The following is a 25,087-nucleotide window of genomic DNA, read 5'->3' as shown; positions in this document are numbered from 1 at the left end:
AGAGGAGATGGTGAGTGTGTTGAGAAGCTGAGTGATCTTTCTGAGAGCTTTGTCTCTCTGAGGAGTCAGAGACTAGCTAAGGACAGGATGGCCTGTGAAACCCCCTGGTTTGGGCTGGATCTCTGAAAAGACTCACAGTAGAAATGAAGATGAACTAGAAGTAGGCACAGCCTTGGTTTATCCAGTTCCTGAAAACAGAATGCTATGACCTAGAAGCAAATGCAAATTCTGGGAGGAAGAAATTGGTAATGACTGAGTTCTTAAGTTGAGTGGTGGACTCTCTTGCATTTTTCACTTTGCTGTGAGGTAGGATTCCATGATCTAAATAAATCCTGGGGCTCATAAAGCCCTGTCTCTGTGGATTATTGCATTCAAAGGATCAATATTCAGCAATCAAAAGTAAACTCTGATTTCCTTATATTCCTTTCCTTTTCTGCCTCTTTTAGTCCCAGAGTGATAAATTCCCTCCCCCAAGCCAGCACTATTCCCTCCTTTTAATCCCTAGTCTATCCCTGAATAATTCTCTCTAGTATCCCTAAAGAGTGAGCATTAATCAATCTCACTCCACCTCCATTTTCCTGTCACCTACCACCTCTTCATTCTTAACCTTTCTAGAGAAAGACCCTTTCTCTACAGATCCTAATAGAGTAACCCATCTCAGCTCCTAAGTTCCTTTCACTGTACAATTAGGCCAATTAGGCCAATTAGTCCAGGAAAGTTGTAAATGCCAAAATGACATTGCCAGAATTTTGCTTGATTGAGAGGGGACGTGGGAGAGAGGCTATGAAAGGACATGTGTCAAAAGAAACTGTGCTGATTACACTTTCCATCTGTTGCCCCCAACTTCCCTAGATAATTCCAGGAAGATCAAAATCCCTGTCAGGGATCTTTGTCAGGAGACACTATCAAACTCAGCAGCTTCTGCCAGCATTCATCATTGGAGGCAGTGAATGGAAAACCTTGCTAATGGAATTTCTAGAAACATATCAGGTTGAGTAACTAATCCCCTTGCCTTCCCAGAGAATCTCAAATCCTCTATTGCAGTCTCCATGCTTCAAATAAGGAAATATCATTCATCTGACAAACCTCCTTGAGGTAGAGGCCCCACTGCATGCCCCTCTTCTCCATGGCAGATGGGGACAGAGGCCACACCAGTCTTCCAGGTCCAACCACACAGGCGGAGGGTAAGCCCTGCATGGACTCACCCCTGCTGGCTTCTTTTCAGTCTCCGCCTGTCAAAAACTACTGCACTGGAAGCATATTAGTGCCCAACCTGTGAGAAGAGCTGTCTTTTGGGGTCCTGATTGGGATTTGAGCCGTATTTATGCTTCCTTTACAAGATTTCAGACAAAAACATCTATTTCTGCTTTATTGACAATGCCAAAGACTTTGACTGTGTGGATCACAATAAACTGTGGAAAATTCTGAAAGGGATGGGAATACCAGACCACCTGACCTGCCTCTTGAGAAACCTATATGCAGATCAGGAAGCAACAGTTAGAGCTGGACGTGAAAAAACAGACTGGTTCCAAATAGGAAAAGGAGAACATCAAGGCTGTATATTGTCACCCTGCTTACTTAACTTATATGCAGAGTACATTATGAGAAATGCTGGGCTGGAGGAAGCACAAGCTCGAATCAAGATTGCCAGGAGAAATATCAATCACCTCAGATATGCAGATGATACCACCCTTGTGGCAGAAAGTGAAGAAGAACTAAAAAGCCTCTTGATGAAAGTGAAAGAGGAGAGTGAAAAAGTTGGCTTAAATCTCAACATTCAGAAAACGAAGATCATGACATCTGGTTCCATCAGTTCAGTTCAGTTCAGTCGCTCAGTCGTGTCCGACTCTTTGCAACCCCATGAATCACAGCACGCCAGGCCTCCCCGTCACTCAGACTCACATCCATTGAGTCAGTGATGCCATCCAGCCATCTCATCCTCTGTCGTCCTCTTCTCCTCCTGCCCCCAATCCCTCCCAGCATCAGAGTCTTTTCCAATGAGTCAACTCTTTGCATGAGGTGGCCAAAGTACTGGAGTTTCAGCTTTAGCATCATTCCTTCCAAAGAAATCCCAGGGCTGATCTCCTTCAGAATGGACTGGTTGGATCTCCTTGCAGTCCAAGGAACTCTCAAGGGTCTTCCCCAACACCACAGTTCAAAAGCATCAATTCTTCGGTGCTCTGCCTTCTTCACAGTCCAACTCTCACATCCATACATGACCACAGGAAAAACCATAGCCTTGACTAGACGGACCTTAGTCGGCAAAGTGATGTCTCTGCTTTTGAATATACTATCTAGATTGGTCATAACTTTTCCTCCAAGGAGTAAGCGTCTTTTAATTTCATGGCTGCAATCACCATCTGCAGTGATTTTGGAGCCCAAAAAATAAAGTCTGACACTGTTTCCACTGTTTCCCCATCTATTTGCCATGAAGTGATGGGACCGGATGCCATGATCTTCGTTTTCTGAATGTTGAGCTTTAAGCCAACTTTTTCACTCTCCACTTTCACTTTCATCAAGAGGCTTTTTAGTTCCTCTTCACTTTCTGCCATAAGGGTGGTGTCATCTGCATATCTGAGGTGATTGATATTTCTCCCAGCAATCTTGATCCCAGCTTGTGCTTCTTCCAGCCCAGCGTTTCTCATGATGTACTCTGCATAGAAGTTAAATAAGCAGGGTGACAATATATAGCCTTGACGTACTCCTTTTCCTATTTGGAACCAGTCTGTTGTCCCATGTCCAGTTCTAACTGTTGCTTCCTGACCTGCATACAGATTTCTCAAGAGGCAGGTCAGGTGGTCTGGTATTCCCATCCCTTTCAGAATTTTCCACAGTTTATTGTGATCCACACAGTCAAAGGCTTTGGCATAGTCAATAAAGCAGAAATAGATGTTTTTCTGGAACTCTCTTGCTTCATGGCAAATAGATGGGGAAACAGTTGAAACAGTGGCTGACTTTATTTTGGGGGGTTCTAAAATCACTGGAGATGGTGATTGCAGCCATGAAATTAAAAGATGCTTACTCCTTCAGAGCAAAGTTATGACCAACCTAGACAGCATATTAAAAAGTAGAGACATTACTTTTTCAACAAAGGTTGACAACAAAATGGTTTTTCCAGTGGTCATGTATGGATATGAGAGTTGGACTATAAAGAAAGCTGAGCACCAAAGAACTGAAGCTTTTGGGCTGTGGTGTTGGAGACTCTTGAGAGACCCTTGGACTGCAAGGAGATCCAACCAGTCCATCCTAAATGAGATCAGTCTTGGGTGTTCATTGGAAGGATTGATGTTGAAGCTGAAACTCCAATACTTTGGCCACCTGATGTGGAGAGCTGACTCATTTGAAAAGACCCTGATGCTGGGAAAGACTGGGGCAGGAGCAGAAGGGGATGACAGAGGATGAGATGGCTGGATGGCATCACCGACTCAATGGATGTGAGTTTGGTGATGGACAGGGAGGCCTGGTGTGCTATGGTTCATGGAGTTGCAAAGAGTTGGACACGACTGAGCAGCTGAACTGAACTGAACTGAGAAGATTTCAATGAGAGGGAGTATCCCTTCTATAACTTTCAGTTCCCTAATTCTGCTCCAGGCCTATGGCATGAGCCCCACTAGGTGATCCTACAGGCTGTAAATATGCATTCTTTATCCTACTCAGCCTAAGTCTCCTTCACCAGTAGTGAGAATTCATGAGGTTCTTGCTTCAAGATTAAAATCAGCAGATTGTGGCTCCCTCACATAATTGCTCCAACCAGGAGGTTTGCCAAGTCTCATTCCATCACCCCTGGCAGATGGGCCACCTTCCTTGGGCATGCTTTCTGCCACTTGTGGGCACAGCCTCTCAAGACCATTCAAAACATTAATTGCAGCTTTTATAGCTTTGACTTCCTAAGTCAGCCCTGGTGTCAGATGTCACATGCTATAGCATCTCACTATTTCTGTGTCTGCATATTTGTATCATTTTAGTAGAATGATCAAATTACAACTCATTGTTTTTTATTTGACCCTTCCTTGGCATGGTATTTCCCACAGATTTCTCAAGTTTCTGGGAGCAATTATTTTGTTCTGGTTGTTCCAAAGTCTGAAGTTGAATTCTGCAGCAGCAGCCAGATCCCCCGGAATAAATCTGTTCACCACCAGTGAGTAGGGCAGCAGCTTTCATCTGCTTCAAGCGGGACTGACATAGGCCTTCTTCTCTATTGTGGAAGGAATATAATGTCCTAAAAAGTTAGATGATCTTTGATGCTGTCTTTAAACTAATGTTCACTTTGTAATTTCATAGAGAAGCTTTTCTTTTAAAGACAGTCTTGATTTAACTCATTATATTTGCTTCATAAATCTGATTTCTAAATTGGAACTGCTTTTCCTTCTTCCCCTTCCTTACAATTTCCATTTCAGCAAAGCCTCAACCACTTTGCTCTGGCTTTATAGAATTATTTCAAGAATCTACTCCTTAGCTCTCACTTTATTTCATTGTTCCAAGAGTCTGACCTCTGTATCAAAATGTACTGTTGATTCAGGTGATGTGTTGTTATTGTATTGTTACTCACTCAGTCATGTACAAGTTTTTGCCACCCCAAGGACTGTACCCTGGCAGACTCCTCTGTCCATGGGATTTCCAAGGCAAGAATATGGGGGTGAGTTACCTTTTCCTTCTCTAGGGGATCTTCCCGACCCAGGGATAGACTCCTGTGTCTCCTACATTGGCAGTTGGATTCTTTACCATCTGAGCCACCAGGGAAGCCGCAGCTCAACCTAGGAACCAGAAATATAAATGATTAACTTTATCTCTGGAAAAGTACTAGTTCAGTTTTGTCGCTTAGTTGTGTCAAACTTTTTGTGACCCTATAGAATGCAGCATGCCAGACTTCCTTGTCCATCACCAACTCCCATATTTTGCTCAAACTCGTGTCCATTGAGTCGGTGATGTCATCCAACAATCTCATCCTCTGTTATCCCCTTCTCCTTCTGTCTTCAATCTTTCCCAGCATCAGGGTCTTTTCCAACTAGTCAGTTCTTCACATTAGGTGGCCAACCTAGTGGAGCTTTAGCTTCAGCATCAGTCCTTCTAATGAATATTCAGGACTGATTTCCTTTAGGATGGATTGGTTGGATCTCCTTGCTGTCCAAAGGACTCTCAAGAGTTTTCTCCAGCACCACAGTTCAAAAGCATCAATTCCTCAGTGCTCAGCTTTCTTTATAGTCCAACTCCCACATTCACACATGACTACTGGAAAAACTATAGTTTTGACTAGATGGACCTTTGTGGGAAAAGTAATGTCTCCACTTTTTAATGTGCTGTCTAGGTTTGCCCATAGCTCTTCTTCCAAGGAGCAAGCATAATTTCATTTCATGGCTACAGTCACTATCTGCAGTGATTTTGGAGTCCAAGAAAATAAAGTCTGTCACTGTTTCCATTGTTTCCCCATCTATTTGCCATGAAGTGATGGGATGGGATGCCATGATCTTAGTTTTTTGAGTGTTGAGTTTCAAGCCAGCTTTTTACTCTCCTCTTTCACTTTCATCAAGAGGCTCTTTAGTTCCTCTTCACTTTCTGCCATAAGGGTGGTGTCATTTGCATATCTGAGGTTATTGATATTTCTTCTGGCAATCCTGATTTCAGCTTGTGCTTCATCCAGCCTGGTATTTCGCATGATGTTCTCTGCATATAAGTTAATAAGCAGGGTGACAATATACAACCTTGACGTACTCCTTTTGCAATTTGGGATCAGTCTTGTTCCATGTCCGGTTCTAACTCTTGCTTCTTGACCAGCATACAGATTTCTCAGGAGGGAGGTAAGGTGGTCTATTATTCCCATCTCGGTAAGAATTTTCCACAGTTTGTTGTGATCCACATAGTCAAAGGGTTTGGCATAGTCAATAAATCAGAAGTAAATATTTTTCTGGAGCTCTCTTGTTTTTTCAGTGATCCAGTGGATGTTGGCAATTTGATCTCTGGTTCCTCTGCCTCTTCTAAATCCAGCTTGAACATCTACAAGTTCACGGTTCACATACTGTTGGAGCCTGGCATGGAGAATTTTGAGCATTACTTTGCTAGCTTGTGAAATGAGTGCAATTGTGTAGTAGTTAGAACATTCTTTGGCATTGCCTTTCTTTGGGGTTGGAATGAAAACTGACCTTTTCCAGTCCTGTGGCCACTGCTGAGTTTTCCAAATTTGCTGGCATATTGAGTGCAGGACTTTAACAGCATCATCTTTTAGGATTGGAAATAGCTCAACTGGAATTCCATCACCTCCACTAGCTTTGTTCATAGTGATGCTTCCTAAGGTCCACTCGGCTTCACATTCCAGGACGTCTGGCTCTAGGTGAGTGATCACATGATTGTTATCTGGCGAACTGAGATCTTTTTTGTATAGGTATCTGGGTCATTGAGATCTATTCTGTATAGTTCTTCTGTGTATTCTTGCCATCTCTTTTTGATATCTTCTGCTTCTTTTAGGTCCATACCATTTCTGTCCTTATTGTGCCCATCTTTGCATGAAATATTCCCTTAGTATCTCTAATTTTCTTGAAGAGTTCTCTAGTCTTTCCCATTCTACTGTTTTTCTCTATTTCTTTCACTGATCACTTAGAAAGGCTTTCTTATGTCTCCTTTATATTCTTTGGAACTCTGAATTCAAATGGGTATATCTTTTCTTTTCTCCTTTGCTTTTAGCGTCTCTTCTTTTCTCAGCTATTTGTAAGGCCTCATTAGACAACCATTTTGCCTTCTTGGATTTCTTTTTCTTGGGCATGTTCTTAATCACCGCCTCCTGTACAATGTTCTGAATGTCCGTTTACAGTTCTTCAGGTACTCTGTCTATCAAATCTAATCCCTTGAATCTATTTGTCACTTCCACTATGTAATTGTAAGGAATTTGATTTAGGTCATAACTGAATGATCTAGTGGTTTTCCCTGCTTCTTTCAATTTAACTCTGAATTTGGCAATAAGGAGTTCATGATCTGAGCCCCAGTCAACTGCCAGTCTTGTTTTTGCTGACTGTATAAAGCTTCTCCATCTTTGGCTGCAAAGAATATAATCAGTCTGATTTTGGTACTGACCATCTGGTGATGTCCATGTGCTGAGAGAGTGTTTGCTATGACCAGTGCATTCTCTTGGCAAAACTCTGTTAGCCTTGGCCCTGATTCATTTTGTACTCCCAGGCCAATCTTGCCTATTATTCTGGGTATCTCTTGACTTCCTACTTTTGCTTTCTAGTCCCCTATGTTGAAAAAGACATCTTTTTTTTTTTGTTTTGTTTTTTTTTTGGTGTTTATTCTAGAAGGTCTAAAAGAAAATACTAAGTACTAAGGAGAGTTCAATTCATTCCACGGTAACATTTCTCCAAAGCTCCACCTCCTATCTTTTCTTCTTCTACCCTCTCATATGTAGGTGCATGGGCTACCCTTCAACCTCCACCTCATTTTCATGGTCTTTTCTTTTCCATACAAATATTACCCTAGACTCTTTCTGCATAAACTCTTGATTTACCCCTCTTTCTTTCTTGTCCCATTTCCCCCTGCTTTTGTAAACAAACCTCATCTTTTTCTTTTAAAAACTTTTTATCTTGAATTTTTTTTTGCCCCCTCTTTGACTGCTCTGAATATATGTAATAAAGTCTATGGGGTAGAAGAAGGACAAATGAAGAAATGAGAGACAGCTATGCTATTGCCTCCTCAGGGGAAACATCAAATACTCATAAATTAATATATCATCCCTGTCACATTACAAAGAAATAACAATAAATTCATCCAATAAAATTTGTTGCTTCTTTGGACCATATTTTTTGACTATCATCTCTCTCCCTATTTCTATTTTGTCTCTGTCAACACTTTGTGTCTTCAGCCTAAAATTAGAAACAAAACAATTATAGTTCTTTCACCAACATTACTTATAGGAAATTTCACAGCTGAGTGAAAGATGTTACAGTGAGTTCCCAAGTTAGTGACAGTAATTCCAGTCAGTGTTTCCTGTTTGCTTGGAAGTAAATGAGCCTTGTGGTTGTAGAAAAAGAAAATCTCACACCTGCTGCTCAGCTAGGAAGAATTTTCCTTTCCTTCCTTCCACAGCACCACTATAAGTTCCCAACAGAACATGTGCAATGGCTGATAATGCTTGTTTGCTTTTCCATATGGAATTTAATTTTATATGTAAAACTCTCTTCAGAGGGTTATATTTCTCTTAGCATTATACCTTTGGCAACTCAAGAACACAGTCTGTCCATTAAAAAAGCATTACTAATTAGCTCTTTTTGGAAAAATAGCTAATACCATCAGGAAATTAGAATTCATCATGAAAGTTTTCAAAAATATGGGCAGATTTTTCAGAAAAACCAGTCACCTAGTTTAGGTAAAACTCAGTAGACTCTTGATGTAACTCAATGAAACCAGAAAGATGGGAATTTCTGGTAAAAGTTTCTAAAACACACATTGTTGCATCATTGGAAAAAAGGAAAACGCTCAGACCGAAATACTGAGATATGTTTCAATTTACAGTAACAGTCATGAAATAACAATTTGTGAAGCCTTTTCAAATCTGATTCCTGAACCAACTCTTCTTGGAAACAAACTTAAGTAGAAGATTCACGGATATATTACATATGTGGGATAAGGATTTTAAAATCCTCAAAATTGTTCTCATAATTTACCTTTAGATTTGAAACCATTATCTTTTTAAGGATGAAAAATTAATACTTTGAGTTTTTCTGTTATAAAGTCCAATTATATTTTACTCTTACAATTTTCTGCAAGTTTAATACCTATCTTGAAAATATGTTTTGTGTAAATTCTGAGAGTACCTTGAGAGGTTTTAGTTAGGTGGCTATACATCCCATTGTTCTGTAGAACCAGCCTGTGAGGTGGTATAAGTATTATTTTCAGAATTAGAAACTTCAGTTTTTAGCTTGACACAGTTTCTAGCCTGACTCAGTTTCTAGCCTACTTGTATGATGCTGTGCCAATGATTTAACACTTCTAGGGGAGAATCCAGACTGTCTGCACAACTTATTGTCTATATTAACATTATAGTATTATTCTGTTGTTTCATCAATTTAACTTTACCTAGAAATACTTGCCCAGAACTTTTAAAACTTACATGTAACTTTATAATAGGTTATTTCCAGAAACATTCTAAAAGCTCCATCACACTTGTCACTGCTAAGTTGCTTCAGTTGTGTCCAACTCTGTGTGACCCCATAGACGGCAGCCCACCAGGCTCCGCCGTCCCTGGGATTCTCCAAGCAAGAACACTGGAGTGGGTTGCCATTTCCTTCTCCAATGCATGAAAGTGGAAAATGAAAGTGAAGTCACTGAGTCACGTCCAACTCTCAGCAACCCCATGGACTGCAGCCTACCAGGCTCCTTCATCCATGGGATTTTCCAGGCAAGAGTACTGGAGTGGGGTGCCATTGCCTTCTCCGACACTTGTCATTAGAGGGTATCAAATGTAGTTTATAAGTCTTTTTGGCTTACTGTGTTTACTGATCCTAAACTCTTGTTTCCTGATTCTTAGCTAGTCCTAACCAAGTCTTCCCTCTTTTGTGGGAAAAACAAAACAAACAAGCAAAAGAAAAAACTTTAAAGGAGATTTTCAAATTTCAACCAATACCACAATTTTGCGTCTCCCTTTCCAGATGTTTTTGTACTGGTGAGGCAGTCCTTGCCTCTCTGCCTGACCACAGTGGGTGATAACCTTGGCTTTGTCTTAACAATAGGCTGTTTTAGGGATGCTCTGGAGAGCCAGCATTGGACATGACATTGTTGTACTATATCATAGGTTCTCAACTATGGCTTTAAATATTATGGATAATATTATGAATAATAATCTAGAACACCACCCTAGATCAATTTTCAGAATCTTTGCATGAGGCAGGTTGCATGGGGATGCAACTTGTGCAGTGGTACAGGGACCCATACTTAGAAGGGACAAAAGCTTGGTTTAAATGCTACACTGTTGCTATTTAAAAATTCTTAATCATTTATCAGTAAGGGGCTCTGTACATCAGGTAGCTGACCCTGTCTTTGGGAGATATCCATGAGTATTTTAAACCTCTTTGAGTGATTTTAATATACAACCATGGGGAAGGAATACAAGTCTAGGACTTATCTTTGGACTAAAACTACAATGATAATTAAATAACTGGCATTTACTGAGTGATTATATCTAGTGCTTTGTATGTACTATCTTATTAATCTAACAGGTTAGATTCGAACTCAAGAAATCTTATTTTATAGCTTGTGTTCTCATTGATTATACTGCCTCTTTAAGTAATTTATTCATTAAGCAAATATCTGTTAAATCCATCTATGTTAGTTTCATATTACTGCTGTAACAAATTCCTAAAATTGTGTGAGCTTAAAACAATACAAACATATTCTCTTACAGTTTCGGAGATTACAAGCTCAAAATGGGTCCCATGGGGCTGACATCAAGATGCAGGACTGTTTCCATCTGGAGATTTAAGGAGAGAATCTCTTTGCTTGCTTCATCCAACTTCAAGAATTTGCCAGCATTAATTGGCTCCTGGCCAAAGATCATGGCATCTGGTCCCATCACTTCATGGCAAATAGATGGGGAAACAATGGAAACAATGACAGATTTTATTTTCTTGGGCTCCAAAATCACTGCAGATGGTGACTGGAACCATGAAATTAAAAGACGCTTGCTCCTTGGAAGAAAAGCTGTGACAAACTGAGACAGCGTATTAAAAAGCAGACATTGTTTTGCCCACAAAGGTCCGTCTCGTCAAAGCTATGGTCTTTCCAGTAGTCAGATATGGATGTGGGAGCTAGACCGTAAAGAAAGCTGAGCACTGAAGAACTGATGCTTTAGAACTGTTATATTGGAGAATACTCTTGTGAGTCCCTTGGATTGCAAGGAGATTCAACCAGTCAATCCCAACGGAAATCAGTCCTGAATATTCATTGGAATGACTGATACTGAAGTTGAAGCTCCACTACTTTGGCCACCTGATGAGAAGAATGGACTCGGAAAAGACCCTGTGCTGGGAAAGATTGAAGGCAGGAGGAGAAGGGGACAACAGAGGATGAGATAGCTGAATGGCATCACCAACTCAATGGACTCGAATTTGAGCAAGCTCTGGGAGTTGATGATGGAAAGGGCTTCCCTGACAGCTCAGTTGGTAAAGAATCCAGCTGCAATTCAGGGAACCCTGGTTTGATTCCTGGGTTGGGAAGATCTGCTGGAAAAGAGATAGGCTACCCACTTAAGTATCTTGGGGCTTCCCTTTTGGCTCAGCTGGTAAAGAATCTGCCTTCAATATGGGAGAACTAGGTTTGATCCCTAGGTTGGGAAGATCCCCTGGAGAAGAGAAAGGCTGCCCTTTCCAGTATTCTGGCCTGGAGAATTCCATGGACTGTATAGTCCAAGGGGTGGCAAAGAGTTGGACAAGACTGAGTGACTGAACTGAACATATAACTCTGATCTCTACTTTTGTCTTCACCACACCACCTTCTCCCCTCTTAACTTCTCAAAAAATCCTTTATGATTACATTTAGGACTTGCCCAGATAATCGAAAATTATCTCCTCTTTTTTAAGATCCTTAATTTAACCACATTTGTAAAGTCCTTTTGCTGTTTGAAGTAATATATTCACAGGTTCCAGAGAATAAAATGTGGACACCTTTATTCCACATTTTATTGGAGGAGAGAGGAAGTTATTGACCCTACTACAGCAACTCATAAGGAAAGGATCTCCAACCTCTGGGCTGTGGAGCAGTACCTCTTGTCAGATCAGCAGCAGCATTGGATTATAAGCAAAGTGCACAATAAATATAATATGCTTGAGTCATCCCCAAACCTTTGCCCTGTTTCTAGTCCATGGAAAAACTGTCTTCCATGAAACTGGTCCCTGGTGCCAAAAAGGTTGGGAACTGCTACTATTAGACACACTCAGCTCTGAACATTGGAGATTCAGCATGAAAAAGAGAGATGAACATGTTACTTCAAGGAGTTTACATTATACCAATACTTTTTTAAAAATGGTGAAAGATTTAATTTCAGATTTTCATGAGTGACACGAAGAAAATAAAGTAAGATAAGAGGCAGGGTTAGGGAAGGAGGATGCAGGAGGGCTGCCAAAGGAGCCCTCTCTGACAAAGTGCCATTTGAACTGTTTTTTGAATAAGGACCAAGCTATAGAAAAATCTAGAAGATAAGAGTTTCTTGGAGAATAAAGAACAATTATAAAGTCTCTGAAACCAGAATAAGTTCGATACCTTCAAGCAAAAATAAGGGGAGAATTGTTCTGGACAAAGCATAGAGTGTATGTGATGGGAAGGGCTTATTATGTAACATTTTGAAAGGCCACCTGGTAAGAAGTAAAGATGTTATTAAAAGTGTGATGACAAGTCATTGATTGGTTGAAAACAAAGGAGAGACATGATCTGACTTAAGTTTTAAAGTTCATCTTGTGATCACCAGTTCAAGTGAGTGAGGATTGTGACTTTGACCACAGAAATTGAAATACAGGTGTTGACTAGTGATGAGAATTGGGATATAACTTATAAGTCAACAGGAATTGCTACTGGGTTGGATGTGGAGGTCAAAGGAAAAGAGAATAATTAGTAATGTTTCCTAGATTTTGGTCTGAGCACCTGGGTGAATGATATATGAAACATGAAATTTCTAGATTAAGCTACTGGTAGGATGGACATGAGTTTGAGCAAGCTCTAGGGGTTGGTGATGAACAGGGAAGCCTGGTGTGCTGCAGACCATGGGGTCACAAAGAATAGGACATGGCTGAGTGACTGAATTGAACTGAGCTGTTAGAAGCAGAGGGTGGCAGAGGATGAAATGGTTAGATAGCATCACTGACTCAGTGGACATGAATTTGAACAAACTCTGGGAGATAGTGAAGGACAGGGAAGCCTGGCATGCTGCAGTCCATGGGGTCATAAAAAGTCAAATGCAGCAATTAAACAACAAAAATGGACTGATTAATTGTGTCCCCCTAAAACTCTTATGTTGAAGCCATAACCCTAAATGTATTTGGAGATAAAGCCTTTAAGGTAATAAGATTAGATGAAGTCATAAGGGTGGAGCACCAGTCTCATAGACGGTGCTGCAGATAGGTTGTCTGTATAAGATGAAGACATACCAGAATAAGTTCCATTTTCTCTTTCTTTCATGTGAGGACACAGTAAGGAGAGTGAAGGTTCAAATGGAAGTAATGGAAATAATACTGGTGTTTCTACAAGATGAAAAGGGAAGTTTATTGATTTTCTATGGACAGGACTGAATTTGCTTATCTGTAGTCAAGAATAATTTTACATTTCCTTCAGTTGTTTACAACTATATAGTTGAAAAATAGTTCAAGGACAGTGAGAGACTATGATCAGATAACCTGGAAGATTATCATCTAGGCATTGATAATTTTTCACTGAAGCACATATTTTTTCCACATATATTTCTATCAAGGTATATCTATTAGTGATCCATGGAACCCACTTTGGGAATTGACTTTAGAATCTGCTGCCTTTCTGTGAGTGTGCCCATCATGGGAAATGTAAAAAGGCAGATTACTAAATGGATTTTGTGTCTCTTTAGTTGAACTTGAGTTCCAGGTACTGCTCTTTTTGTATGTATCCAAACACTTTGAGAGCTTATATATACTTTGTCGGCAGGAATTATTTAATATTATCAGACACTGATTTTTGGAGTGGTAGGTAGTGACTCCAGACCTGAAAATTAAAAAACAAACAAACAAACAAAAACCATTCTATTTCTGCTAAGAAATACTGGCCACAATGCTCACATCACCATAATTTTAAGTGCATCATTTTATATTTCCTGTGCTTTTTGAATCCAGCTATCCTTTGAAAAATTGTTTCCTGAACATTGAAAAGGATGCCATCTCCTTTGGGGAAAATGTTGATGTCTATCAATATTGAAATCTCTTTAACAGACACTTTTCTGGTATTGAAAGTTGAGGGGGCAGACTAATTTGTATGACCCATATCCACATGATTTCTGAAAAACCCTATTAAGTTAAAAAACCTGAGGATTATCAAGCTGGCCAGGATCCCAATATTCTCTAACTGAAATAAAAAGATGAATGTGGGTACTAAGAGAAGACAAATGTAGAGAGGATGTGCTGAGGACTTGTGGAAAAACATCAGAGGGTAATTTATTATTATTTTCAGAAGTGACCTGAGAACTCAAAGGGGACAATTTTGAAGCCAATTGATGTGAAGGTTGAGATGGATTTCTTCAATTGTCATTCTGATGCAAATTCATCATGTTTATTTCAACAATTCCCTTTTTTTTTTTTTTTTGCTATTTTTATCTCTGTCAGATAAGCTGCTGCTGCTGCTGCCAAGTCACTTCAGTTGTGTCCGACTCTGTGTGACCCCATAGACGGTAGGGCACCAGGCTCCTCTGTCCCTGGGATTCTCCAGGCAAGAATACTGGAGTGGGTTGCCATTTCCTTCTCCAATGCATGAATGTGAAAAATGAAAATGAAGTCGCTCAGTCGTGTCCAACTCTTCGAGACCCCATGGACTGTAGCCTACCAGGCTCCTCTGTTCTTGGGATTTTCCAGGCAAGAGTACTAGAGTGGGTTGCCATTGCCTTCTCCACTGTCAGACGAGGCCTACAAACAATTAGCTTCTTAAACACACATGTATTCAACTTTTAGGAGTTAGTTCAAAGTGGGTAAAGCACGGCTTAGAAAAGAAAAGGACTACAAGGTTTCATTACAACATTATTTCATTCTAACTTAGTGAGAAGGCTGGCCATTAAAAATCTATTGTGATTTGTCTTCTCACTCAAGGGGCTGCCCATCACTGGGGCTTGACAGAGATGTAAACAACTGAACACCTGAAAAATCATCTGCTTTTATTTTCTGTAATGAGCTAACTGGTAGAATTCACTCAGGTGCTGCACAGTAACTGAAAACAGCCTTTGTTTTCCTGATTATAAAGAGGTTATTCGCAGGAGGTAACACAGGTGGTGCAGTGGTAAATAATCTTCCTGCCAATGCAGGAGACACAGGAGATGGTGGTTCAATCTCCGGGTCAGGAAAATCCCCTGGAGGAGGAAATGGCAACCCACTCCAGTATTCTTGCCTGGAGAATCCCATGGGCAGGAGCCTGGAAGGCTGTAGTCTATGTCGCAAAGAGTCAGACACAACTGAGTGACTGAGTACGTAGCACGCATAGAACCTGGAGGACATTCTGTTCTATTGGGGAGAGAGCTGGGATAGTAAAAGTCTCCTTCAATAGGCTGAAAGAGACTTTCTTTGGGTCTGACAATTGCCAGAAAAGTTCATTAAGAGACAAGAGCTCTCAGGTCAAAAATTGCATCAGTACTACTGTGCCTCAACAGTGAGGGGTAATGTCCACCTGGGTGCTGGGGTTCAGAATCAGAATGTGTTGTACAGAGAAGAAGGTTTCTTCTGTTGCGATTTCAGTAAGCAGAGTGACTGGTTCAGTGGTTTACATATTTTCTCTAGTCTAAGAAACTATGAAGTTCTCCGGTTTGGGGGCATCTAGGAGAAGGCAGTGGCACTCCACTCCAGTACTCTTGCCTGGAAACTCCCATGGACGGAGGAGCCTGGTAGGCTGCATTCAGTCCATGGGGTCGCTGAGAGTTGGACATGACTCAGCGACTTCACTTTCACTTTTCACTTTCATGCATTGGAGAAGGAAATGGCAACCCACGCCAGTGTTCTTGCCTGGAGAATCCCAGGGACGGCGGAGCCTGGTGGGCTGCCATCTATGGGGTCACACAGAGTCGGACACAACTGAAGCGACTTAGCAGCAGCAGCAGCAGCAGGTTTAAAATAGTAGTTTATAAGGAAACTGGAGAGGAATCAATCATTCTACTCCTGTGGCATCAGAAACTATAGTTAGGCACTATGAATATTCTCATATCAATAGTTTCTGTCCTGCCCTCATTGATAGTGTTTGAATAGATTGGAATATTTCAGTTGGTGAGACCCAAAACAGAATTTTCTTATGGGATTTTTTTCAATCAGCAGTATCAGAATTACAGAACATGCACAACATACACACCCCTATCTTCATCCCAAAAAATTTGTAGAGAAAAAAACAAAACGGCCAGAACAAATATTTTAGTGAATGCTTCTGGAATTGTACTCAGTGAGATGAATCTCAATGAATTCTAATAATCTCTATTCATTAGACTTTGTATTAAATTACATTTAATTATAAGTTAATTATAATTTCATATATCTGTATAAATACAAAATATTATATGTACATATGTAGCATATGTGTGAATATGTGTATATATAATATCTTATTACCTTATTAAATCCTTTCCTGGGCATTCCAATGAACTGAGTTCTGGGTCAATAAGGAGCTATGTTTGGATGTTAGTGAAACATATCCCAAATATTAAAAAAAACCTTAAATACTGATAGAATAAAGGGTTATGCTGAATTATATGAAAGCATTTGGGGGGGGGGGTAAGGTCATTTGGAGTTGGTAAGGTCGCTTTGCAAGCCTCAGAAGCCAGGCTCAGAATCCTGTCGCTTTCTGTCTTGCCATCTTTAGCCAGAATCATCAAGAAAAATAAGACAGATGAACCAATAGAATAAAATTAGAAACGAAAAAGGAAAAGTTGCAAACAACACAGAAATAAAAAATCATGAGATTGCTACAAAAAATTATACACTGATAAAATGGAAATCTGAAGAAATGGCTAAATTCCTAGAAATACAATTCTGAGGCCAATATCACCCTGATACCTAAGCCAAAGATATCACACAAAAAAGAAAATTACAGGTAAATATCATTAATAAATGTATATGTAAAAAACCTTAACAAAACATTAGCAAGCCAAATTCAACAATATATTAAAAGGATCATATACTGTGGATTTATCTTAGGGATGCGAGAATGATTCATTGTCTGAAAATCAAACCACATGATACACTACATTAACAAACTGAATAACAAAAATCATATGATCATCTCAATAGACGTGGAAAAACTTTGGACAAAATTTGACATCCAGTTATGACAAAGACTCTCAGCAAAATGGATATAGAGTGAACGTGTTGTTTAGTCATTGTGACTGACTCTTTTGAGATCCCGTGGATTGTAGCTTGCCAGGCTCCTCTGTCCATGGGATTTTCCAGGCAAGAATGCTGGAGTGGGTTGCCATTTCCTTCTCCAGGGGATCTTCCAGACCCAGGGATTAGATCCACATTTCCTGCAATAGCAGGTGGATTCTTTACCACTACACCACCAGGGAAGCCCATAGAAAGAACATATCTCAACATAATAAAACCCATATATGACAAGCCCACTGCTAACACCATGCTCAACTATGAGAGCTGGAAGTATTTCCTTTAAGATCAGGAACAAAACAAGGATGCCCACACTCACCACTTTTATTCAGCCTGATATTGGCAGTCCTAACCACAGCAATTAGACAAGAAAAAGAAATAAAAGAAATCCAAATTGGGAAGGAAGTAAAACTGTCACTGTTTGCAGATAACACAATACTATACATAGAAAATCCTAAAGATATCATCAAAAAGCTACTAAAACTCATCAGTGAATTTGGTAAAGTTGCACAACACAAAATTTTTATAGAGAAATCTGTTGCAATAAACTAGAAACAAACTATCAGTAAAAGAAATTAAGAAGACAATTTCATTTACAATCATAGCAAAATAAAGAATAAAATACCTAGGAATAAATGTAACTAAGATGGTAAAAGACCTGTACTCAGAAAACTATGACACTCTGATGAAAGAAAATGAAGATGACATGAACAGATGAAATTATATGCTGTTTTCATGGATTGGAAGAATTTATATTATTAAAAATGATTATACTAGCCAAAGTAATGTCCAGATTCAGTGCAATTCCTATCAAAATACCAATGGCATTTTTCTCAGAGCTAGAACAAATAATTCTAGCTTTGTGTATGGAAGTACAAAAGACTGCAAATAGCCAAAATGATTTTGAGAAATAAGAACATATCTGGGGGTATTATGCTTCCTGATTTCAAACCATACTTCAAAGTGAGAGACATTAAAACAGTATGATGGGCTTCCCTGGTAGCTCAGCTGGTAAAGAATCTGGCTTCAATCCAGGAGATCCTGGTTTGATTCCTGGGTTGGGAAGATCCCCTGGAGAAGGGATAGGCTACCCATTCCAGTATTCCTTGGCTTCCTTGGTGCCTCAGATGGTAAAGAATCCACCTGCAACATGGGAGACCTGGGTTCAATCCCTGGATTGGGAAGATCCCCTGGAGGAGGGCATGGCAATCCACTCTAGTATTCTTGCCTGGAGAATCCCCATGGACAGAGGCGCCTGCTGCAGTACAGTCCATGGGGTCTCAAAGAGTTAGACATGACTGAGAAACTAAGGACACACAAAGCTAGAGTCATCAAAACAGTATAGTACTGGCATCAGTTCAGTTCAGTTCAGTTCAGTCACTCAGTCGTGTCCGACTCTTTGCAATCCCATGAATCGCAGCATGCCAGGCCTCCCTGTTCATCACCATCTCCCAGAGTTCACTCAGACTCACGTCCATCGAGTCCGTGATGCCATCCAGCCATCTCATCCTTGGTTGTCCCCTTCTCCTCCTGCCCCCAATCCCTCCCAGCATCAGAGTTTTTTCCAATGAGTCAACTCTTCTCATGAGGTGGCCAACGTGCTGGAGTTTCAGCTTTAGCATCATTCCTTCCAAAGAAATCCCAGGGCTGATCTCCTTCAGAATGGACTGGTTGGATCTCCTTGCAGTCCAAGGGACTCTCAGGAGTCTTCTCCAACACCACAGTTCAAAAGCATCAATTATTTGGCGCTCAGCCTTCTTCACAGTCCAACTCTCACATCCATACATGACTACTGGAAAAACCATAGCCTTGACTAGATGAACCTTAGTTGGCAAAGTAATGTCTCTGCTTTTGAATATGCTGTCTAGGTTGGTCATAACTTTTCTTCCAAGGAGTAAGCGTCTTTTAATTTCATGGCTGCAGTCACCATCTGCAGTGATTCTGGAGCCCCAAAAAATAAAGTCTGACACTGTTTCCACTGTTTCCCCAGAGAAATAAATACAGAAAGAATGAAGGGATGGAGCCAAAGCAAAAACAATACCCAGTTGTGGATGTGACTGGTAATAGAAGCAAGATCTGATGCTGTAAAGAGCAATACTGCATAGGAACCTGGAATGTCAGGTCCATGAATCAAGGCAAATTGGAAGTGGTCAAACAGGAGATGGCAAGGGTGAATGTCGACATTCTAGGAATCAGCAAACTAAAATGGACTGGAATGGGTGAATTTAACTCAAATGACCATTATATCTACTACTGCGGGCAGGAGTTCCTCAGAAGAAATGTAGTAGCCATCATGGTCAACAAAAGAGTCTGAAATGCAGTACTTGGATGCAATCTCAAAATGATAGTACTGGCATAAATAGGACATATAGGTCGATGGAAGAGAACAGAGAGCTCAGAAATGAATCCACATTAATTTGGTCAACTAATCTACAACAGTGGCCACAGGAATGGAAAAGGTCAGTTTTCATTCCAATCCTAAAGAAAGGCAATGTCAAAGAATGCTCAAACTATCGGACAATAACACTCATCTCATACGCTAGTAAAGTAATGCTCAAAATTCTCCAAGACAGGCTTCAGCAATACATGAACCGTGAACTTCCAGATGTTCAAGCTGGTTTTAGAAAAGGCAGAGGAACCAGAGATCAAATTGCCAACATCTGCTGGATCATTGAAAAAGCAAGAGAGTTCCAGAAAAACATCTATTTCTGCTTTATTGACTATACCAAAGCCTTTGACTGTGTGGATCACAATAAACTGTGGAAAATTCTGAAAGGGATGGGAATACCAGACTATCTGACCTGCCTCTTGAGAAACCTATATGCAGGTCAGGAAGCAACAGTTAGAACTGGACGTGGAACAACAGACTGGTTCCAAATAGGAAAAGGAGTACGTCAAGGCTGTATATTGTCACCCTGCTTATTTAACTTATATGCACAGTACATCATGAGAAATGTTGGACTGGAAGAAGCATAAGCTAGAATCAAGATTGCTGAGAGAAATATCAATCACCTCAGATATGCAGATGACACCACCCTTATGGCAGAAAGTGAAGAGGAACTAAAAAGCCTCTTGATGAAAGTGAAAGTGGAGAGTGAAAAAGTTGGCTTAAAGCTCAACATTCAGAAAACTAAGATCATGGCATCTGGTCCCATCACTTCATGGCAAATAGATGGGGGAAACAGTGGCAACAGTGTCAGACTTTATTTTTTGGGGCTCCAAAATCACTGCAGATGGTGATTGCAGCCATGAAATTAAAAGACACTTATTCCTGGAAGAAAAGCTATGACCAACCTAGATAGCATATTCAAAAGCAGAGACATTACTTTGCCAACAAAGGTCCGTCTAGTCAAGGCGATGGTTTTCCAGTGGTCATGTATAGATGTGAGAGTTGGACTGTGAAGAAAGCTGAGCACCAAAGAATTGATGCTTTTGAATGGTGGTGTTGGAGAAGACTCTTGAGAGTCCCTTGGACTGCAAGGAGATCCAACCAGTCCATTCTGAAGGAGATCAGCCCTGGGATTTCTTTGGAAGGAATGATGCTAAAGCTGAAACTCCAATACTCTGGCCACCTCATGCGAAGAGTTGACTCATTGGAAAAGACTCTGATGCTGGGAGGGATTGGGGGCAGGAGGAGAAGAGGACGACAGAGGATGAGATGGCTGGATGGCATCACGGACTCGATGGATGTGAGTCTGAGTGAACTCTGGGAGTTGGTGATGGACAGGGAGGCCTGGCATGCTGCAATTCATGGGATCGCAAAAAGTCAGACACAAATGAGCGACTGAACTGAACTGAACTGAATCTACAACAGAAGAGGCAGGAATATACAAAGGAGAAAAGCAACTTCTTCAGTAACTGATGTGGGGAAATCCGAATATCTGTATGCAAAAGAATCAAACTGGACTCCTTTCTCATATTAAAAAAAATCCTCAAAATAGATTGAAGACTTCAATGTAAGGCTTGAAATCAAAATTTCTAGAAGAAAATATAGTCAGTATACTCCCTGACGTAAGTCTTAGCAATGTTTTCTTGGCTATGTCTCCTCAAGCAAGGAGAACAAAATAAAAATAAACAAATTCATGTTGATGTACGGCAAAACCGATACAATGTTGTAAAGTAATTAACCTCCTATTAAAATAAATAAATTTATATTAAAAAAAGAAAGTACATCAAACTAAAAAGCTTTTGTACAGCAAGGAAAAGTATCAAATAAATAAAAAGGTCACTCATTGAATGGGAGAAGGTATATGCAAATGATATATCTGATAAGGAGCTTGATTTTCAAAATACACAAGTAACTTTTACATTTAAACACACACACACAAATCTTCCCAAACAACTCTACTAAAAAAGGGGCAGAAGGTCTAAAAAACTTTTTTTCTCAAAGCTGATGTACAGATGGCTAACAGGCACATGGAAAGATACTCTACGTCACTAATCGTCAAGGAAATGCAAATCAAACCAAAGTAAGACATCTCTCCACGCGTCTCAGGATGGTTTTTGTCAAGAAGACAATAAATAACAATTGTTTGTGAGAATGCGGAGAAAAGGGAGCGCTCATGCCCTGCTGATGAGAATGTAAATTGGAAAACAGTGTGGAAGTTTCCTGTGCTTCCCAGGTGGCACTACTGGTAAAGGGCCTTCCTGCCAATGCAGGAGACTTCAGAGTTGCAGGTTTGATTCCTGGGTCAGGAAGATCCCCTGGAGGAGGCCACAGCAACCCACTCCTGTATTCTTGCCAGGAGAATCCCATGGACCGGGGAGCTTAGCGGGCTACAGTCCATAGGGTTGCAAAGAGTCGGACATGACTTAATCAACTTAGCCCAGTAAATGGAAGTTTCTCAAAAAATTAAAAATGAAACTACCATGACAGCCAGCAATGCCACTGCCGGGTACTTATCTGAAGAGAATGAAAATGCAAATTTGAAAAGATACATGCACATCTATGTTCACTGCAGTATTATTTACAACAGGCAAGATATGGGCTTAATCTACCAATGGATAGACTAATGGTAAAGAAGATGGAATATATGCACACAATTACTCAGCCATAAAAACAGTGAAATGTTGCCATTTGCAACAACATGGATGGATCTAAAAAGAACTATGCTTTAACTTGGGACATGTGAAAACTGAAATGCAAAACAAGGAACAAACATAAAACAAAGGGTCATAGATACCAGAACAAATATTGGTTACCAGAAGGGAGAGGGGTGAAACAGATGAGGGAAACAGGTGAAAGAAATCAAGAGGTACAAACTTCCATTTACAAAATAAATGAGCCATAGGGATGAAATGTAGAGTGGAGAATATAGTCAGTAATAATGTTTGGGTGATAAACAAAATAAGGGGCTTCATTTATTATTTCCATCTCTCCTCATTACACTTGGAACCAATATTTTAAGGAAGTGACCGCCACAAAAAAATCGTCTTTTATAAATAATTTTATTTTCCAATTTTGCCTTAGCCTAACATATTTATAATTTTTGATCAGCAGTCTTAAACATAATAATATATATAAAGATAATATATTATGCATAAGACTATATGATTACATTACATATCAATATGATATGTTAAGCAGATGTATTTACAGTGAAAATCAGAGACTATATTATTGTAGCTTACAAAGCCTGAAGTTGGATAAATGCATGATTTCCATTAAAACTTTTGAAAACCAAGAATCAATAAACTCACAATTAAAACAGGTGTTGGCCTGAAAACTCACATTGAATTATTCACTACAACTGTCCCTAAACAGATGAAAGAAATGCCATTCCTGCCAAACTATTCCATCATTTGTAATAAGATAGAAGTTAAACATTTTTTTTCCCTTCCTATGCTATCCTTTGTGAATGGCAACTACCTTTACTTGTCACAACGAATATTTCCAGCAATATTGAGTAGAGTTGAAGTAATAAAATATAAAAAAGCATTTTACAGTTCTTAAAAAAATGAGCCACTATTCTTTTTAAAAAATCTGACTATTACCACTATCCACAAAAATAGAGAGGAGAGATGGAGATTCATTCAATCTACTCCTTTCTCAAGTTCATTTCCTTTAAATAAATTTGCATGGTGTCCACACATATTTCTCACAAAACTGTTCTCTTATGTTATCAATTTCCAAAAGCCATCAGCACCAACAACTTTCTAGTTTTCAAATATGCTCACAGGAGGTTTTCATTTGACATGTACATAGATATGTGACTTTCAGCCTTTAGTTGTTGGGACTCATTTATAAGAAACGTGCTATTAATATTCATCTATAACATTTATAAGATAAATAGTCGAACACATGTAGGAAGACTATATGCATCTCTGTCTCACTTGCTAAGACAAGGATGTGCATCCAAGTGCAGCAATTTTCTTTTAGCATCATATTTTAGACTGAGCTATCATTCTTGTTTGGTGCAAATTATCTGCTTGAAGAAACTGTGTTGTTTTAAACATTCACAGATTTTCCTCCTAGTATAAGACTATAATTTAAATAAAAGTACATTGTTTAAGGGGTTTCCCTAGTGGCTCAGTTGGTAAAGAATCTGCCTGTTAAATTCAGGAGACCTGAGTTTGCTGCCTGGGTTGGGAAGATCCCCTGGAGAAGGAAATGGCAGTCCACTCCAGTACTCTTGCCTGGAGAAATCAGTGGGACAGGCTGCAGTTCATGGTATCGCAGAGTCAGACATGACTGCGCTACTAACTTTCACTTTCACACCGTTTAAGGGTATTTCAGTTCTGATTATTAATCTCTAAAATCAGAGAGCTGACATCTCATTATTAGCCACTGGCTCACTGTTTTCAAGTACAACTGTGTTTTAAGAATAGTGCATTCTGGAGCTTGCTGGCTTATCCTTCAGCACACTGCTTACAGAGAGCATAATTTCCAGCCTTTATTATCCATCTTCTTTCATCATTAGCCTTGGGATATCTTCATGTGTAGCAGTAGCAATATTGTGGAATAAAGCTAGTTTTTTGTTAATCAAAAGGACAGTTTTAGGTGGTAGTGTTTATATGCATAGTATGAATTCTGTCTTAAAGAATATTATTAAGTGAATGGAGAGATGGGCTAGTCAATAAATGATGGTGAGACAATTGGTTAGTTATTTTAAAATTAAATTAATTCCTACCTAAGGAATTATATATAAAAGGCAATGGCAACCCACTCCACTACTCTTGCCTGGCAAATCCCATGGATGGAGGAGCCTGGTAGGCTGCAGTCCATGGGGTCGCTAGGAGTCAGACATGACTGAGCGACTTCACTTTCATTTTTCACTTTCATGCATTGGAGAAGGAAATGGCAACCCACTCCAGTGTTCTTACCTGGAGAATCCCAGGGATGGGGGAGCCTGGTTGGCTGTGGTCTCTGGGGTCGCACAGAGTCAGACACGACTGAAGTGACTTAGCAGTAGCAGCATGTTAAAATAGTGCTCAAAATTCTCCAAGCCAGGCTTCAGTAATATGTGAACCGTGAACTTCCAGATGTTCAAGCTGGTTTTAGAAAAGGCAGAGGAACCAGAGATCAAATTGCCAACATCCGCTGGATCATGGAAAAAGCAAGAGAGTTCCAGAAAAACATCTATTTCTGCTTTGTTGACTATACCAAAGCCTTTGACTGTGTGGATCACAATAAACTGTGGAAAATTCTGAAAGGGATGGGAATACCAGACCACCTGACCTGCCTCTTGAGAAACCTGTATGCAGGTCAGGAAGCAACAGTTAGAATTGGATGTGGAACAACAGACTGGTTCCAAATAGGAAAAGGAGTACATCAAGGCTGTATATTGTCACCCTGCTTATTTAACTTATACATAGCGTAGATCATGAGAAACGCTGGGCTGGAGGAAGCACAAGCTAGAATCAAGACTGCCGGAAGAAATATCAATAACCTCAGATATGCAGATGACACCACCCTTATGGGAGAAAGTGAAGAGGAACTAAAAAGCCTCTTGATGAAAGTGAAAGAGGAGAGTGAAAAGTTGACTTGAAGCTCAACATTCAGAAAACTAAGATCATGGCATCTGGTCCCA

This window comes from Budorcas taxicolor, chromosome 13 (genome assembly GCF_023091745.1).
Source record: "Budorcas taxicolor isolate Tak-1 chromosome 13, Takin1.1, whole genome shotgun sequence".
In the NCBI taxonomy this organism is placed as follows: Eukaryota; Metazoa; Chordata; class Mammalia; order Artiodactyla; family Bovidae; genus Budorcas; species Budorcas taxicolor.
Note: the sequence above shows the minus strand (reverse complement) of the source record.